The following is a 21,489-nucleotide window of genomic DNA, read 5'->3' as shown; positions in this document are numbered from 1 at the left end:
TTTTCTCTTGCATTTACCCTGGTTCCTTTGTGTTAGAAAATTATATATTATAGAGCAATGGAACACATAAAATATTGTAGAAATATAAACACAAAAAATGCATAAAACAAGAGAGACACAAATATACATGGTTCGCCTAGTTTGGGCTACATCCACGGAGAAACAACCAGTCCTTCTTTTATTATATTATCCAGCAAATTGAAGAGATACAACCTATAGTAGATCCACTGTAACACCCTCCTCTCTCTTCCTAACTCAAAATACAGATATACATAGACGCAATACAATTCCCTCATATATAGTGAGGGGTTGCATTTAGGGAGAAAAACCCTAAATTAAACATAATTTCTACCGTGAGATCATCCATCTGATGAACAGCCCAGATTAACTAGAAATTACTAGACTTTTACAAGGCAATTTTACATCTATTTTTAGCTTTGGGGGTTCCGCCCCCGAACCCCCGCCGGGGGACCGCTGGCCCCTAGACCCCCTAGCCAGGGGGGATTTACTCACCTGGACCCCACAGGGCATGTTATGAAACTAGCTCAAGAAAAAGATAGAATAGATAGATCAACGCCTTAAAATTCAGCCTCCTCGAGGGGGAAACCTCCTTTACATTACATAAATGAACAATTCTTGGATGATACAAATGAAAAGACCTCCTTTCTATATATAGGAGTCTAAGGGGTCATAACAAAATAAGAGCTGACATAACAATAATAATGTAAGGGCACAAGAATAACAATAATGGGCTTCTATGGGGCACAATAGTAACAATATGGGCACTACATGGGTACATCAATATAATAAGTGGATTGTACTAATAACAATAAGGGGTTACACTAGTAGTATAGGGGCCTAAAATGCCCCTCTCCTTCAAAAAGTGTTGTCCTCAACACTTGAGTAGTTCTTGATGCTTCTTTATAAAATTCTTGTCCTCCCATGTGGAATTTTCAGTGGGTAAGTTCTTCCACTTGATGAGATACTCTGAAATTGATCGATTTCGTAGCTATCGAGTTCTTGTTTCTGTGACTGCTCCAGGTTCAAATATGATTTTTCCTTCCTCTTCAATTTCTCGCAATATTATTTGAATTGGGGTCTTTTGCAACTTTTGAATGAGTGGCCATACTTCTTCGTCCTTCTTACATTCATCCCTTTCTTTGTTTATTGAATCTGGTTGGATAATATAAATTGCACAAAATAATGCTTCCACATCCTCATCCTTGAAGAGTCTTCCCATTCGGTAAGTTCGCCATTTTTTAAGTGCATGTAGTATTGCCAACATTTCCTTCTCATAAATAGCTTGCTTTAGATGTAGCAGTAAAAATACCCAATCACCTACATCAAAAAAAAATTCGCTATCATGTTGATCTACCTATTATTTCATTTGATTTTGCACTGAAGTGGCGTTATCCTTTAAAATTTAGAGAACTTGTTGTTGATGCTCAATGTGATCTTTCACTGCTTGAACCTTTTTCTTCTTGATATGTCCTTGTATCTCTAGGGTTTGAAGAGTGGTAATTTCTTCCAATCTTTTACAAGATATGGTCGAATTCATTTCTTGATGCTTGATGTGATCTTTCACTTCTTAAACATTTTTCTTCTTGATATGTTGATAGTTTGAGGAGTGGTAATTTAGACCAATGAATTACAAGATATGGTTGGATTCATTTCTTCTTTCTCGATGTGATCTTTCACTTCTTGCACCTTTTTCTTCTTGATATGTCCTTCTATCTTGAGAGTTTGTGGATTGGTAATTCTTGCCAATGCTTTACAAGATATGGTCTGATTGATTTCTTCTTTCTCTGGGGTGGGGTCCTGGCGTATATCTTCTTCTTTTGATGTTTGTTGATCCTTTTCTTCCTCCTCTTCATATTCTATGTAAAATAATTTCTTCTCAGCACACTTATGACCTTTAGTCCATTTTCTGTCACAATTGTAACAAAGCACTTTTTCTCTTTTTTCTACCAATTGTTGTGGTGTAACCCTTGTAGGTTGTGGAAGGCTAGGAGAAACACCACTTCCATCTTTATAGTTGTGAGGGGTAGGCTTCTTGGTTTCCATAATTTTTATTTCCACTATGTCACAAAGCCCTTTTATTCTTTCCAATTGTTGTGGTGTTGCTCTAAAGAAGGTGTTGCTCTTTGTATCATCATAATGTGCTATCATTTCCTCCATGAAAATTGACCACGTAACAAGTTGTTTACGAGAAAAAAGCCCTTCATACCATAAAAATTGATCTGGTTCTAGATATGAAGATCCAATACATACCTTTTGTAATAGTGGTACACCATGTAGACCAAAATATTGCTCCTTCTGAAGTATCCAATTTACCGAATCCTTGCCATCAAACTTCCTCATCTTGCTTTTTCTTGATTTTAGGAGCTCGATCTTGAAATGATTGTAACTCTGTACTTTTGGATCCTTATGTTCTGAAATTGTGATATATGGTAGCCCTCTTTGTTCTCTTTCCAATGCCACTAGTCTGATTCAAATTGGATCCTCCAAGAAAGAGTTATGCACGATCTCCTAAGGTGACCTGATTATAGACCTTTCTAGAAGAGCAAACTTGTATGAAGTGGCACGTGTCACTGTTTCAAAATTTGGTTCTAAAAGATATCTACAGGAAACTATAGTCCATCCTCTTTCTATACCTTCTTATGAAATTTAAATTCGATGCTCAGAGAGAAAGTTATGATGATTTTACCCCAGGTCACCTGTTTGGAATGTAATTCAGGAGTCTACAAAAAGACCAACTTCCTCAGATCATATCTCCACAAATATAGCACGAAAAGCTCTAAAATTTGGACCTGAGATTTAGTTCGATCTCGTCGCAAATGGGTTTTCTTTTTAGCTTCTAAAACGTCGCAGAGAAAAAGTTATAGTGAAAATGCCACAATGACCTGTTTGGAACAACAAAACCCTAGAATCCGAAGCTCTGATACCAAATGTTATGAAACCAGCTCAAGAAAAAGATAGAAAAGATAGATCAACACCTTAAAATTTAGCCTCTTTGAGGGGGCAACCTCCTTTACATTACATAAATGAAAAATTCTTGGATGATACAAATGAAAAGACATCCTTTCTATATATAGGAGTCTAAGGGGTCATAACATAATAAGAGCCAACATAACAATAATAATGTAAGGGCACAATAATAACAATAGTGGGCTTCTATGGGGCTCAATAGTAACAATATGGGCACTACATGGGTACGTCAATATAATAAGTGGGTTGTACTAATAACGATAGGGGGTTACACTAGTAGTATAGGGGCCGGACAGGGGGATAAGTCCCCCCCACATCCCCTCGCGTGGAGGGGTGTACAGTCTTCCTGAGGTATACATCTGGTTGAGACCTTTGAATACGGAAGATAATCAAGCTCCACACCCAACAATCTCCCACTTGGAAACTGATTATAGCAACTCCACCGCTGCTTCATTTGCTAGACAATGATTCCACTTTGGACTTGGTTGTTTCTCATCTTCTTCATCATACTTGAAGACTAGTTGAAACTAAGCGGATTCTCAGTTTCTCCCTGGTTACAACTTTTGTTAACATATCTGCAGGATTCTGGCTAGTGTGTATCTTTTCCAGCTTCAACTCTCCATCTTCCAATGCTGACTGTATGAAATGGTACTTGACCTGTATATGTTTAGTCTTGGAATGAAATGCAGAGTTCTTTGCAAGATGTATGGCACTCTGGCTGTCACTGTATAACCTTCCCAACTCCTGCTTCTTGCCCAATTCATCGAGAAACCTTTGTAACCAAATCATTTCTTTACTAGCCTCTATAGCAGCAACATACTCTACTTTTGTTCTTGAAAGTGCAACAACACTTTGGATTTTTTATACCCAACTAATAGTTGTGCCACCTACGGTAAACACATACCGTGTTGTGCTCCTCCTATTATCTCTATCAGCTGCCATATCTACATCAACATATCCCTGTAAAGAAATGTTTGAACCACCAAAGCATAATGCTTGATTTCTGGTACCTCTCAAATACCTAAGAATCCACTCCACCGCCATCCCATTTCCTTTTCCTGGATTGTTCATGTACTTGCTTACAACTCCTACTGCATGTGCAATATCAGGCCTTGTACAGACCATTGCATACGTTAAGCTTCCAACTGCTGATGCATATGGAACTTTAGACATATGAGCAATTTCTTCCTGAGCCTTCGGACACACCTCCTTACTTAATTTGAAATGGCTAGTCAAAGGTATACTAACTGGTTTTGCATTATGCATATTAAACCTTTTCAACACCTTTTCTATTTACTCACTTTGAGACAATGTTAATTTGTGATTCTTCTTGTCTCTAGTTATTCTCATACTAAGGATTTGTTTTGCAGCACCTAAATCCTTCATTGCAAATGAGTTTGCCAATTTCCTTTTGAGCACATTTATTTCCTACATGTTAGAACTACAACAAGCATATCATCTACATACAATAACAATATAATATAGATGCCATCATTTTACCTTTTGAGATAAGCACAATGATCAGAGTGACACCTAGTATAACCTTGTTCAGACATAGACCTATCAATTTTAGATACCATTGCCTTGGAGCCTGTTTTAAGCCATACAAGCTCTTTCTCAACCTGCACACTAGTTTCTCCTTCCCTTTTACCTCATATGCTTGTGGCTGCTGCATATATATTTCTTCCTCCAAATCCCCATGGAGAAGGTTGTCTTTACATCTAACTGCTCAAGATGCAAATCTTCAACTACTACTAGACTTAAAATAGTTCTGATTGAAGTCATTTTAACAACAGGAAAAAATATTTCATCAAAATCAATACCTTTCCTCTGTACAAACCCCTTCACTAGAATTCTAGCTTTGTACCTCTATTTTCCTCCATCTTCTTCCTTCAACCTCTAAACCCATTTATTCTACATTGTTGTTTTACCTGCAGGCAACTTGACTATGTCCCAATTCTAGTTATGTGCTAAGGAGTCCATCTCTTCTTTCATGGCTTGCTCCCACTTCTTCCTAGCTTCTACCTGCACTGCTTCTTCATAACATTCTGGTTCAGCAGAATCAATCAACAATACATAATATAGTGAAGGAGAGTATCGTTCACGGGGTCAACTTATCATGGTAGATATTCTAACACCACTTTCAGGTGTTTGAAGTGCTTGTTTATATTGTGGTTGTTGTTGTGGCTGTTGATCATTATGATTTTCAGGCACCATCACTTTTCCTGTGATATCGTCAAGCACTGTGTATTCTTTTTCTTCTTTTTCTTGTTTCTTTTCCTGCAACTGATTCTTATACAAGACCTTTTCATTGAATATTACATCTCTGCTCCTAATGATTTTGTGATTTTCATAATCATATAAGTGATAACCAAAATCATTAACATCCATATCCAATAAAGGTAAATTTCTTTCATTTTGCCTCAAGCTTTTTTCTATTTTCTTTGTTAATTTGGACAAAAGCTTCACAACCAAAAGTCTTTAAAAATGAGTAGTTTACCTTTTTACCTGTCCATGAATCCTCTGGAATGCCACCATCCAAGGAACTTGAAGACCCTCTTTTATTAGATAAATAGAAGTATCTACAACATCTGCCCAAAATTGTAAAGGAAATCCTGCATGCAATCTCATGCACCATGCATGCTCCATGATTGTCCTGTTCATCCTTTCTGACACACCATTTTCTTGTGGTGTTCCTCGAACTATATTCTCTCTGTGGATTCCTTTCTCTGAATAGTACCTATCAAACTCTTTGCTGCAATATTCACCTCCATTATATGATCTAAGACACTTCAACCTTTTCCCTGTCTCGTTTTCACCCAAAGCTTTCCATTTCTTGAAAGTATCAAATACATCAGATTTATTTCGAATATAATAAATCTAGGGTTTTCTTGTTGCATCATCAATAAAAGTAACATAATAACGAGAGCCACCAAGAGATGATACCTGAGCAGGTCCCCATACATCTGTATGCACAAGATCTAATTTTTCGCTCTTCTTTTCTTTTCCAACTCTAAGGAATCTGACTCTCTTCTATTTTCCATAAACACAATTCTCACAAAATTTTAAATCAACATGCTTCAAACCTAGCAACAAACTTCTTGAGTGAAGAATCTGCATCTCCTTCTCACTCATGTGCCCAAGCCTATGATGCCACAATGATATATCTTCTCTTGTATAGGTTAAAGCATTAACAGAATTACCAGGGATCCTTTAGTGACCTTCCAGGTTTTATCTGTGAAAGCAGTTATGCAACCTTCACCTCCCAACTGCACTGTTGAAATCATATTTTTCTTTAGATCTAGAACATGCCTTACATTGCTCAATAGCCACTGATTTCCATTTTGCTGTTTTATGAAGAGTGTACCCATTCCAACAAGTTTACAAGGTTTATCATCACCCAATCGAACTTGTCCAAAATCTCATTGAACATAATCATGAAAATGTTTCTTATCAGGTGTGGCATGAAATGAGGCCCTTGAATCTACCACCGAGGAATCAATAATATTTTTTAATGAAATAATGAAAGCATCTTACAACACATCACCTGTTACATTCACTTCATGATTGGCTTCTTGTTGCACGTCTCCTTCTTTTCCCTTTTGAGACTTGTAGTGTTTCTTCAAGTGTCATTTCTTCCTACATTTCTAGCACACTATCCCCGATCTAGACTTGGATCTACCCTTTCTTGATATCCCAGGCTCTTTCCTCTTTCCATTTTTCTTCCCCTAGTCTCTACAGTCAAAGCATTACCTGATGTCTCACCAGAGCTTTTCCGTCACATTTCCTCACTAAGGATTGCATCGACAACATCATCAAACTTTAAAGTATTAGATCTAGGGACAGAGTTACTAATGGCCATAAGTAAACCATTCCATCTTTCTGGAAATGAGCACAGAAATAACATTGTCCTATCTTCATCATCAAAATTTACCCCTAGAGAACTTAACTCACTTGTAACTATATTAAAATTATTTAAATGATCTGCAATAGATCCACCTTTTGAAATCTTCATATTAAATAAACGCTTCATAAGAAATACCTTATTTGAGGCTGAGGGGTTTTCATATAGTTTGGACAATGCCAACATTAAACGCTGTGTTGTCATTTCCTTTGAAATATTAAACGCTACTGACGCTGCTAGGTATAGCCGTATTGTTCCAAGTGCCTTTCTGTCCAGAATATCCCATTCTATGTCTGTCATACTTGTTGGCTTCTTTGCCTTTCCACTCAATGGTAGGTACAGATCTCTCTGATACAGATTGTCTTCCATCTACATCTTCCACAGCTGGTAGTTTTGGCCATTTAATTTTTCGACCATAAACCTACCATCTTCCACCATTGTTCCCACTCAAATTAGGAACTCTTTTCTCCTGCGAGTTTGTTAGCCAAATAGACCTTCGGCTCTGATACCAGTTGTTAGAAAATTATATATTACGGAGCAATGGAACACATAAAATATAGCAGAAATATAAACACACAAAATGCATAAAACAAGAGAGACAAAGATATATGTTGTTTACCCAATTTGGGCTTCATCCACCGAGAAACAACCAATCCTTGTTTTATTATATTATCCAGGAAAATGAAGAAACACAACCTATAGCAGATCCGCTGTAACACCCTCTTCGCTCTCAATCTCCTCTCTCTTCCTAACTCAGAATACAGATATACATAGATGCAATACAATTCCCTCATATATAGTGAGGGGTTTCCTTCTAGGGAAAAAACCCTAAATTAAATATAACTTCTATCGTCAGATCATCTCCCTAATGAATGGTCCAGATTGACTAGAAATTACTAGACTTTTACAAGGAAATTTTACATCTATTTTTAGCTTCAGGGGTGCTGCCCTCGAACCCCAGCTGGGGGACCGTTGGCCCCCGGACCCCCGTGGGGGGGACAAGCCCCCCTCGTACCCCCCCGCACGGAATGGTGTATAGTCTTCTTGCGGTATACATTCGGCTCAAACCTTTGAATACAGAAGATAATAAGGCTCCACACCCAACACTTTGTTTTATGGAGTATTTTAACTAAAGCATTGACTTTCAAAAGAAATACTAATTCCATATATTCCAATGCAATTTGAGTTTATATAGACAAAGATTTTATTTCTACAGAGCATTATTTAATTTCTGAACTTGGATTATTTCTGAACGTGGATATGGCTTAGCATCCTTTTCAATTTTATTGTTTTTCATAAAAATAACCCTCACTAAAAAAATCTCTCATTGTGGCTTTTTATAATGGTAATAACTATGGTGAATCATGCTTCTGCCTCTACAGTATTGAGGTAATGGAAAGTATTCAAGTACTAAGTTCCTAAAACAATTATCACTTCATTATTCTAACCAACCATGAAACATTACAATCATGGTTTTAGATGCTCAATATTCTGGTTAAAATTTGCATGATTACAATCATGGTTTTAGATGTTCAATATTCTGGTTAGAATTTACACGGGATCCTTTACGGTTTTCGTAGTTTCTGCAATATTTTTTTTATGATGGTGAAATTTGTATTAATCAACAAAAATTAATTGGACACTGATAAATTGCAGAAGCTTAAAATAGTAGGTTTGTAAAACAAATAATTGAAATCAAATTTTCAAGTTAATAAGATATTTAATGTATTTGTATTAATGATCAATTATATTAACTATAACTGCTAAGACTTAATTAACACCCAACTAATTAACTGTTGTGTACTAAATATGAAATAGAAAATATGAGACGTCTGTATGCTAGAAATGGAGCCAGGTACAGTTAGAAAACACTTGAAACAAATAAGGTACACAAGGACACAAGAATAAGCAGTCAGTAAGCAGTGTATCATATAAACAACTTGACAGTATTTAAGAAAACTATAGGCTATAAAACACCGAAAAGATCCTCAAGAGGCAAATCATATCAGCAATAATAAGGTGTTAGCCTCCACATGAATGAATGATATATTTTATATAAATAGGCCTTACATAATATCATTTTAAATAACATTGGATATTCATATACAAAAAGTGGGACTATGGTTTTCTCATCAACAAATCATAATATATTCGAACAGTATTAGAAGAGAAATGTCAATAAAAAATATCTTTTGACAAACTAGATATGAGATATCTGGGAGATTTATGCTTCTCATTAATGATGTATGGAGGAAAGGTCACAATGTTAACTCATTTGCACAATGCTTTGATTGTAACCCACCCAAATTTGATGATTGGAGGCGCTAGGAAATCATTAGCATTTAGTCTTGATGACATGTAATTAACTACTAGCAACTCGAGCATCCCAAAAGATTTGAAGGCATAAAGAAATAATTCAAAAAACATGTTGCACCTTGAAACAAATATTGGGAATTCAAAGAAAAATGACGAATCATGTAAACAGAGATTTGGAATTTAACAACAGATTAACAATTCCAGCATTAATCAGAATCAACTACAATTGTAGTGTACTAGATTTGGTTGTGCAAGAATATTCCAAATCAGTAGGCTATATGTGCAATTTATCAGAGATTTGGTTGTATGCTTACGATGAAAATTATGCACTAGGTAAAGTGAATACAACCTCAAAAATTAAATTATAGATTCCAATGCTTTGAATAATTTATTTCTCAAAATCGACTTCAAATATTGTAGAGATTTTACCTCAGAAATGTTGACGGCTTCCCAAAAGAAATCGATAAATCATTTAGATAATTTTTTTTTTACATTAAAATGTCTATAGGCCTTAAGAGTTGAACCTAAGCTCTGATACCATATGTAACAGCCCTGAAATAAAAACATGCGAAGAAATAGATTAATCATGCGATTTGTAATCAAAACGCAATCTATCTACTAATTAACATCAATTTCAAAGATATCAGGAGAGACAACTTACCTGTGGCGATTATGTTTCTCACTTCGGATTTCAGGGTTGAATTTTTCTAACAGCAGAAAAGTCTTGGGTATGACTCTCCACCTAACCATAGGCTCAACTGCAGAAAATCTTGCTACAACTGGCCACCCCGAGCCCTCAACCAACGTACTACTGCGAGGGAATCTTTTGTCTCACAACACTATTCTCCCAAGAGAATGGATGATGGAATCATGGAATGCCTCTCATCTTCCTCACCATCTATTAAATAGAACAAACATTGAAAGGATAACCACATGAACGCACTCCATGTGTCAACATGCGACTTTATTGCTTTCTTGTTTTATTTCTTTTGTCTCAATCAAAAGAAATCTTTTGTACTACTACCAGGGAATCTTTTGTCTCACAACACTATTCTCCCAAGAGAATGGATGATGGAATCATGGAATGCCTCTCATCTTCCTCACCATCTATTAAATAGAGCAAACATTGAAAGGGGAACCACATGCACACAGTCCATCTATTATTGCTTTCTTGTTTTATTTCTTTTGTTTTTACTTTTTGATAGCTTTACTGATTTTTAATGCTTTCTTGTTTTATTTCTATTTATCCTTATTTAGAGCTTTAGTATTGTTATTTATTATTTTATTATTATTTATTATTCATTTACTATTACTATTTTTTATTATTTATTTTCTTGTATTTTAATATTATATTATATTATTTATTATTATTATTAAGGGACATTACACTTGACATCTCGAGACTTGACATCTCGTGATTTCAGAAGTTAAGAAACTTATACCATAATGAAATCCTAACCCAATCATATAGAGGGAGGTCTTTCTAGCGTTGGCGTGCTTAATGAGCCTCAAGGCTCAACAAGAAGGTGAGAACACATTCATTATTTGGTCCTCCATAGTTAATGACATCATTGCTCTAGCATTGAATAAATGGGTTATTTTTTTTTGGTTGATTCGATCAACGAAGAATAGGAGGATGGGTCCAATGAATGATTATGGGTCCTTAATGGGTCAATATGCTGCATGTAAATAATAAAAATTAATAAAAATCTAATGGATGAGCATTGAGTTTATCTCCGGTGGTGCAAATGGTTTTCTATTTTTTACTTGGGGTTGGGTCCGTTGTTCTGGGGTGTCTATTTTGAATCTTGATTTCTTTGTGGTATTTTAGTGTTGGCATGCTACTAAATCTGGTTCAGTAGTTTTCCTTTTGAGGCTTAGTGATAGACAACAATAAGCTTTGTATTTTGAAACCCTAGATTGAGTGTTCCTGTCCTTTATAGAAACACTTACCTTTTGGTATGGTGCATTTTAGATACACTGCAAAATCAATGATAATCAAGTTCAGTCTGCAGTTTATTCATGTGTAATGTGTTGTTACTATTTCGTTGATTTAAAGAAATGTATGTTGCAAAGTATTATGGGGACGATCGACATATTAGCGTTAATGACATATCATAAGTCTTGTTTCTCTAAAAGGAAAAGGTAGTAGTGAGATCATCTAATTGAAAAAAATGTGGATATATCTTTAGAATGTGGATTTTTGAGCACCAACATCATATGTCAAATAGAATGATGTGACAAAAGGTAACACCAATCAAATGTTAGTTGAAAAATTGAGGCATGCGTGAAAGAATATCCTAGATTTCGAAGAAACATAGAATACTTGATTGGTACAATATTGGAAGACCACAGCGAGGTCTTTTATTGGTGCAGCAGAAGGTCCAAGTGGCACATAGGTTCTTAAGACTGATCTCCATTCCAAATTGAATCACATACAATGGCCAATGAAAAATTGGCACAACCTAGAGAATAAACATATGGCTTAGCATCCTTTTCAATTTTATTGTTTTTCATAAAAATAACCCTCACTAAAAAAAGCTCTCATTGTGGCTTTTTATAATGGTAATAACTATAGTGAATCATGCTTCTGCCTCTACAGTATTGAGGTAATGGAAAGTATTCAAGTACTAAGTTCCTAAAACAATTATCACTTCATTATTCTAACCAACCATGAAACATTACAATCATGGTTTTAGATGCTCAATATTCTGGTTAAAATTTGCATGATTACAATCATGGTTTTAGATGTTCAATATTCTGGTCAGAATTTACACGGGATCCTTTACGGTTTTCGTAGTTTCTGCAATATTTTTTTTATGATGGTGAAATTTGTATTAATCAACAAAAATTAATTGGACACTGATAAATTGCAGAAGCTTAAAATAGTAGGTTTGTAAAACAAATAATTGAAATCAAATTTTCAAGTTAATAAGATATTTAATGTATTTGTATTAATGATCAATTATATTAACTATAACTGCTAAGACTTAATTAACACCCAAATAATTAACTGTTGTGTACTAAATATGAAATAGAAAAGATGAGACGTCTATATGCTAGAAATGGAGCCAGGTACAGTTAGAAAACACTTGAAACAAATAAGGTACACAAGGACACAAGAATAAGCAATCAGTAAGATGAGTGTATCATATAAACAACTTGATAGTATTTAAGAAAACTATAGGCTATAAAACACCGAAAAGATCCTCAAGGGGCAAATCATATCAGCAATAATAAGGTGCTAGCCTCCACATGAATTAATGATATATTTTGTATAAATAGGCCTTACATAATATCATTTTATATAACATTGGATATTCATATACAAAAAGTGGGACTATGGTTTTCTCATCAACAAATCATAATATATTCACACAGTATTAGAAGAAAAATGTGAATAAAAAATATCATTTGACAACCTAGATATGAGATATCTGGGAGATTTATGCTTCTCAGTAATGATGTATGGAGGAAAGGTCACAATGTTAACTCGTTTGCACAATGGTTTGATTGTAACCCACCCAAATTTGATGATTGGAGGCGCTAGGAAATCATTAGCATTTAGTCTTGATGACCTGTAATTAACTACTAGCAACTCGAGCATCCCAAAAGATTTGAAGGCATAAAGAAATAATTCAAGAAACATGTTGCACCTTGAAACAAAGATTGGGAATTCAAAGAAAAATGAAGAATCATGTAAATAGAGATTTGGAATTTAACAACAGATTAACAATTCCAGCATTAATCAGAATCAACTACAATTGTAGAGTACCAGATTTGGTTGTGCAAGAATATTCCAAATCAGTAGACTGTATGTGCAATTTATCAGAGATTTGGTTGTATGCTTACGATGAAAATTATGCACTAGGTAAAGTGAATACAACCTCAAAAATTAAATTATAGATTCCAATGCTGTGAATAATTTATTTCTCAAAATCGACTTCAAATATTGTAGAGATTTTACCTCAGAAACGTTGACGGCTTCCCAAAAGAAATCGATAAATCATTTAGATAACTTTTTTTTACATTAAAATGTCTATAGGCCTTAAGAGTTGAACCTAAGCTCTGATACCATATGTAACAGCCTTGAAATAAAAACATGCGAAGAAATAGATTAATCATGCGATTTGTAAGCAAAACGCAATTTGTCTACTAATTAACATCAATTTCAAAGATATGAGTAGAGACAACTTACCTGTGGCGACTATGTTTCTCACTTGGGATTTCAGGGTTCAATGCTAGTTGAATTTTGCTAACTGCAACAAAGTCTTGGGTATGACTCTCCACCTAACCATAGGCTCAACTGCACAAAATCTTGCTACAACTGGCCACCCCGAGCCCTCAATCAACGTACTACTGCCAGGGAATCTTTTGTCTCACAACACTATTCTCCCAAGAGAATGGATGATGGAATCATGGAATGCCTCTCATCTTCCTCACCATCTATTAAATAGAACAAACATTGAAAGGAGAACCACATTAACACACTCCATGTGTCAACATGCGACTTTATTGCTTTCTTGTTTTATTTCTTTTGTCTCAATCAAAAGAAATCTTTTGTACTACTACCAGGGAATCTTTTGTCTCACAACACTATTCTCCCAAGAGAATGGATGATGGAATCATGGAATGCCTCTCATCTTCCTCACCATCTATTAAATAGAGCAAACATTGAAAGGGGAACCACATGCACACAGTCCATCTATTATTGCTTTCTTGTTTTATTTCTTTTGTTTTTACTTTTTGATAGCTTTACTGATTTTTAATGCTTTCTTGTTTTATTTCTATTTATCCTTATTTAGCGCTTTAGTATTGTTATTTATTATTTTATTATTATTTATTATTCATTTACTATTACTATTTTTTATTATTTATTTTCTTGTATTTTAATATTATATTATATTATTTATTATTATTATTAAGGGACATTACACTTGACATCTCGAGACTTGACATCTCGTGATTTCAGAAGTTAAGAAACTTATACCATAATGAAATCCTAACCCAATCATATAGAGGGAGGTCTTTCTAGCGTTGGCGTGCTTAATGAGCCTCAAGGCTCAACAAGAAGGTGAGAACACATTCATTATTTGGTCCTCCATAGTTAATGACATCATTGCTCTAGCATTGAATAAATGGGTTATTTTTTTTTGGTTGATTCGATCAACGAAGAATAGGAGGATGGGTCCAATGAATGATTATGGGTCCTTAATGGGTCAATATGCTGCATGTAAATAATAAAAGTTAATAAAAATCTAATGGATGAGCGTTGAGTTTATCTCCGGTGGTGCAAATGGTTTTCTATTTTCTACTCGGGGTTGGGTCCGTTGTTCTGGGGTGTCTATTTTGAATCTTGATTTCTTTGTGGTATTTTAGTGTTGGCATGCTACTAAATCTGGTTCGGTAGTTTTCCTTTTGAGGCTTAGTGATAGACCGCAATAAGCTTTGTACTGTGAAACCCTAGATTGAGCGTTCCTGTCCTTTATAGAAACACTTACCTTTTGGTATGGTGCATTTTAGATACACTGCAAAATCAATGATAATCAAGTTCAGTGTGCAGTTTATTCATGTGCAATGTGTTGTTACTATTGCGTTGATTTAAAGAAATGTATGTTGCAAAGTATTATGGGGACGATCGACATATTAGCGTTAATGACATATCATAAGTCTTGTTTCTCTAAAAGAAAAAGGTAGTAGTGAGATCATCTAATTGAAAAAAATGTGGATATATCTTTAGAATGTGGATTTTTGAGCACCAACATCATATGTCAAATAGAATGATGTGACAAATGGTAACACCAATCAAATGTTAGTTGAAAAATTGAGGCGTGCCTGAAACAATATCCTAGATTTCGAAGAAACATAGAATACTTGATTGGTACAATATTGCACGACTCCAGCGAGGTCATTTATTGGTGCAGCAGAAGGTGCAAGTGGCACATAGGTTCTTAAGACTGATCTCCATTCCAAATTGAATCACATACAATGGCCAATGAAAAATTGGCACAACGTAGAGAATAAAGATATATCCATAAACCTTGAACGTGTTCTAGAGCAACTTATAAATAAGAAGCAAGTGTGATTTTAATGTTGAGTGAATGTATTGCAATTTTAGTGACAAGTGAAGGAACTACGATCTTTTAGTAGACTCCAAAACTAGATGTAATACGCATTGTGCACAAGTGAAAACATTTTTAACATACGTATATTTGGAGAATAGTTCGATGATTCTTGTGTTATCAGATATGTGGTGAATTAGCGAAACGAGGAAAAGTCGATACAATGCGATTCTTGTTATCGTTTTTCGACCAAGAAGTCTGATGGTTGGTGTGACTTTACGCCGAGCTTGACAGTCCTAAACCCCAAGTTCAGTTTTCTGGTGAATGATACGGTCATTGTCTTGGTGGAGATTATTGTCCTACACGAGTTTGTGTTGTTCTCTAGGGAGAATGAATTGTAGTCGGTCACTGGCCCCATGCCAAAGGTCCTGAGTGGAAAGTTATTATGGAAGGTGCATAATTTGTCCCTGTTCAAAGAGATGATCAAGATGCATCAGATCATGAGCCCTATGTTTTCAGCTGGGGAATGCAATATGCAGCCACGCATGTACCAGTTTTATGTTAATGGGATTGACTATCTTTCGATGTGCTTGGATAGCAAAGATATCGATCAACAAGCTACGATGAACCATATGCATCAGGATTCCTATGGCCGATTTGCGGGGGATAATAAGAGTAGGTGATTTCTGGTTGGCAACCGTGACTGCCATTTTATCATGTTCTCTAGAGGATAATCACAACGTCCTTTTCACCTTTCAATGTTTCTTGAAGTTACAGATCTTCGTAACAATTTTGCTGATTGGAGTTGTTTTATTAGTCTCCATTTATCAGTTGTTCATCAATGATCTGAAGAAAAACTGGTCTCAAAACCGTTATTCAAGGTTGCTAAAGATTAGGGTTGGCGTGAATTTTTGATCTCGACTAGTTTCTTCGACCAAAACTCAAGGTATTTAGTGCAAGACACAATGGTATCTTATGCATAGGTGTATTTTATGAATAGATTCTCATTTTAAAGGAAACCTCTATAATTAAAGAGTGCACAGATCAGGAAGATCAAGATTCCAGCGTCTCTAAAAGTGAAGTTAGAAGAACTGTAAACCGAGATATGTTCACATGGAAGGCTGAGAAAATTTTAGTTTCTAAAGAGATCATGGAGACCCGGAAAATCTTCATTATTCAGGACGGTGGTTGTGAGCTACGCATAGGTGTCTGTGAGTCATTTGATACTCTATGCTTACACTTGGAAAGTGATCAATCTGTTGGAACGACCGTGATAATTTTTTTGGGGTCAGTTATCCATATGTACAAAGACTTGGAATACTTCAATTCTACAATTCATGGAAGTCTCAGACATGCTGGATCCAGATGCAAGGGTACTTACCCGTGATACGATTTTTTTGTTTGCGAGATTCTTGATTGGTGTCCGTGGTTTGAGTTTTCTGATGTTGAGCTAATGGCTTCAGATGATGACTGATATGCATCGTTAACATATTCAGATGAGCTTATTAGTTCTGATAATAATAAATGAATCAATCGGGATGAAGAAGATATTTTTAGAAGCCTTTTTGCCAGGGCGGGTTTTCATCTTACATATGGTTATAATCCAGCTCTTTTATTGTACCCATCGCAAATGCAAGTTACATTAAGAGAATGGTTTCTGATTAATGCTGGTGCAATCGAAGTCTTTTTTATTGTTCTTTGGGTTTATTTACATGATCCAGCCAAAGTGAAGTGGCTTTTTCTTCCGACAAAGGTTTCATTTTCCTTGCAAACTTTTATTCTGTAGAATATAGTCACAATAGCGTACTACCCTCATTGATCATGTATATTGTATTGTTATGCACTTGCTTTGATGCCAAAGTTATGTAAACGTTGTGTGACATTATTTTGATGTGCTGTGAGACATATGGCCCTTTCTAATTTGCCCATAAAGTTTGCCATGATGTAAAATCTAGGTCCATAGAGTCATTGATGTCATTTTGATGCATATGAAGCTTTGTAAAAGTGTAGTCTTTGGTTGTGTAAAAGTGTAGTCTTTGGTTGTGTTTAGAATGAACCATTGATATCACAACCATGTAAACTGTTTATAAAGTCATGTAATTCTGGTCAAGTCCCTGGTCAAGAGCAGTGTCCTCTTTCATGGAGAAGAGCTTGAAAGCTTCATTTATAAATTGATATGGATGGTTATGCTCAAGGAGAGCATGTCGAGTGCATGGTTGTTGCATTGAGCTCGTCATATATGGAGTTGATGCATAAGTTTGTTGTTGCTATTTAGGTTTCCTTAATAGTCATGTTGATGGAGATGGCTATGGTTATGTCTGCTACAATTGAGTTGAGTGTTGTTTCTATTAATTTTTATTTTTGATATTGCTTATGATGTGCTGATGTATTGAGGTTGATATAGTTAATGTTTTTAATTGAGTGTTCTTGCTTCTACCACCCTAGATCCATCTAACTCCTCATCTATCATGAGTTGGGAGGGATTGAATCTCTTCAAGTGCAAACTTTCTTTTTGGAGTGTAGAATTTGAGGAAAGGTTTGCGCCTCCACGGATTCAATCCCTCTCATGATAGACATAGAGTTAGATGGATCTAGGTTGCTTCCATATGAGGGCATGAATGTCATAAAGTTCATACCTTGAAATTTACATTATGCTTTCTTTTGAGTGTGGTGACCATATAATTTTGTTCTTTATTTTAATCTATGTTTCTTTCCTTGAATGGTTTGTACATCTATGTTTGGATGTTTTGATTGGTTTTCCTTTGAATATTTTGAGTAGTGTTTGGATTTGGATGATAATGTTTGTCAATGTTACATTTTTTGTGGTAAATTTTTATATGTGTATGTAATTTTCTATTAGTAATTAGTTGGTGATGAAGAAGGAAGACAATCTTGTCAATAGCTTGCACGAGGATTGATATTGCACATATATTGCATTTAATTTTAAGTATCATAGTTTTTGAGAGCTAATTAATTCTTAATAGCCACTCTCTAGGTATTACTAAATATATCTTGAATGGTAGTTTTGATTTTAAATTTTCTTAGTTAAGTCAATATGTTGAGATGATAGATATTGTTAATAAATTTGATTATGAAAAATGATGAAATAAAAAAACTGAAAGCAAAGTGACAATGTAATAGTGTTGAATGACAAAAAAAAGAATAATTAGAATGTAGTCAAATAAAAATAGTCTTCATTGTGATAAATCTCTAACTACTTTCTTCTACTATTTTTATTGTCACCCATGTTGGTTTTGCCATATTTTCATATCAATTATATGAAAAGCGCACTTTAAATATTAAACCATACAAATATTTAACTCGAGCTATTATAGTGAACATATTACATTTTATCTCTTACTCTCCAATATAATTAATAGGTTTTTTGTGCTTACACTAAAATCAACCACATTCTTAATCCAATCACTTTAAAATTAATGTCATATCATAAATCTAGTTACATCAAATCCGAAATCAACATCTACAATAAAATCAATGCATCTAATGCAAGCAATCAAATAAGAATAGAAGTAAACATCTATTTGGAAATCAATGCATCTAGTGCAAGCAATAAAATATAATAAAAAATCAACATCTACACAGTGCAAGTATTCAAATGTAATTAGAAACAACCATTTGCAGTGAAATCAATGCATCTAGTGCAAGAAATCATATAGAATTAGAAAATATCTACATTGAAATCAATCTAGTGCAAATAATCAAATAGGATTACAAATCAAAATTTACACTCAAATCAATGCATGTAGTGCAAGCAATCAAATAACATTAGAAATCAACATCTAAATTGAAATCAATGCATCTAGTGAAAGAAATAAAATAGGATTATAAATCACCATCTACAATGAAATTAATGCACGGAGTGCAGGCAATCAAATAGCATTACAAATAACCATCTACAATGAAATCAATTCATCTAGTGCATGCAATCAAATAGAATTAGAAAGCATCTACATCGAAATAAATGCATCTAGTGCAAACAATCAAATAGTATTATAAATTAACATACACACTGAAATTAATGCTTCTAGTGCAAGTAATAAAATGTTATTAGAAATCAACATCTACACTAAAATTACTGCATCTAGCACCAGCAATCAAATAAGATAGAAATCACCATGTATGCTAAAATTAATGCACCTAGTGCAAGGAATATTCTTCCCTCTCTCCCCCCTCCATCTATATCTATAATTTCCTCCATCTCTCCTTCATTGTCTCTCTATATCACCCCAAAACATATACTCTCTCTCTCTCTATCTCTCCCTTGTCACTCCCTCTCTCTGTCTTTAATTATATCTTTATGTCTTTCTTCTTCCCTCTCTCTCTCTCTCTAATTATCTCTTTATGTATTTCTTCTTCCATCTCTCTCCTCCCTTTCAACTCCATCTCTTTGTCACTCCCTCTATCCTTCTCTCTCTATTCCTTCCTCTCTATCTCTTTCTCTACCTCCATCTCTCTCTCTCTTTTCCATCCAACCTTGTCACTTTCTCCTTCTTTCTCTCCTCCACTCTCCCCTTCCATATTTGTCTCTCCCTCTCTTTCTCTTAGTCTTATATCCCTCTCTCAGTCATGTCATTATCTCTCTCTCTTCATTCCTCCTCTCCCCTCTAATTTATTTCATCTCCTTAAGTGCAAACAATCAAATAGGATTAGAAATCACCATCTACACTCAAATCCGTGAATCTAGTGAAAGAACTCGTATTCCCTCTCTCCCCCTTCCATCTATATCTATATTGTAAGTTTCAACCCCATACAGAAATTACGTGCATACGAATTCTAAAACACAGAATACAAAAAATGCGACAACATAACACATAGAACACATATACACAAAGATTTCCCCTAGATCCCAAAATCAGGACTACCATATTGATTTTTTATTATGTTCCTTTCAATGTTACAATACATATTATGCCGAGGCATCCAATACCATGGACCGAAAACCATCGCGTCCAAAACCATGGACCGCAAACCATCGCGTCGAAAACCATGTGCAAAAATTGTGCACAAAACCATAGGTAGGTCTGCCCAACCTAATATAGGGTCTAAAAAAGGTTTCCACGGGGCGCTGCCCCGAACCTCATACATGGGGGTTACCTGCCCCCCTCAAACCCCCTATCACCCCCTCGCTGCGAAATTGGAACAACGAAGGGGGGGCTCTGCCCCTCCTCTAACCACTGGGTTAACTACATCGGCTAGTCGTGGAAAGAATATAACACAACCTAATATTCTCCCACTTCTTGTTTTCTTTCCAGAGGGGACCATAGGATATCTTAATCATTTATCTAGCCCTGCAACGCCCATTGTTTCTCTACGCCAAGAGAACTTCTCAGAGCTCACAGATTTTGTCAATGCATCTGCAATATTCCTTAAAGTGTCCACCTTTACCAGCAACACCTTTTTGTCTTCTATCATATCCTTCACAAAGTGATATTGAACATTAATGTGCTTTATCTTTGAATGGTAAGTAGGGTTCTTTGAAAATAAAATTGCACTTTGGCTATCACAGTCTATCCTTATAACTCTCTGCACTCACCCCATACTTGAACACAATCTGTGCAACCAAACTGTTTCCTTGCTTGCATGAGTGACTCCCATGTATTCTGCCTTTGTAGTTGATAGTGCCACTACAATTTTTTTCTTACTCATCCAACTAATTGCACCTCCAAATAGGTTAAACACATACCCACTTGTAGATCTTCTCTGATCCAACTCTCCAGCCAATTCTGCATCAACAAAGCCATGGATATCCAAAATTCTGTCCAATCTTGGTCTTTCATGGTAGCAAAAACCATAATCACTAGTGCCACACAAATACCTGAAAGCCTACTTCACTATTGTCCAATTCTCCTTCCCTGGTTTTGACATAAACCTGCTCAATACTTCCACTACATGTGCAATGTCTAGTCTAGTATAGACCATTGCATACATTAGGCTACCAACTGCACCTACATATGGAACACGAGACATATCCTCTTCCTCTTCTTGTGCCTTGGGAAACTATTCGACATATAACTTTACGCCTACAAGAATAGGAACCTTCACAGGTTTACTATCCTGCATATTAAACCTCTGCAGTATTATCTTGACATACTTCATTTCATTTAACTAGAGCTTCCTCTTTGCCCAATCGCTTTTAATTTTCATGCCCAAAATATACTTTGCAGCACCAAGGTTTTTCATGTCGAATTTGGAGGACAA

General features: G+C 35.3%; 2 pseudogenes; both read left to right on the top strand.

Annotated features, from left to right (window-relative positions):
* The window catches only part of LOC149188864 (uncharacterized), a 53,927-nt pseudogene extending 38,395 nt beyond the window's left edge, over positions 1–15,532 (top strand).
* A 154-nt stretch (positions 15,533–15,686) lies between these two features.
* On the top strand, positions 15,687–17,056 carry LOC149188863 (uncharacterized; annotated as a pseudogene).
* The last annotated feature ends 4,433 nt before the right edge of the window (positions 17,057–21,489 follow it).

Source organism: Pinus tabuliformis, chromosome 3_1 (assembly GCF_031772625.1).
Source record: "Pinus tabuliformis cultivar Carrire ecotype Pingquan chromosome 3_1, CPIR1, whole genome shotgun sequence".
NCBI lineage: Eukaryota > Viridiplantae > Streptophyta > Pinopsida > Pinales > Pinaceae > Pinus > Pinus tabuliformis.
The sequence above is the reverse complement of the archived record's forward strand: the minus strand, read 5'-3'. Positions and strand labels throughout refer to the sequence as shown.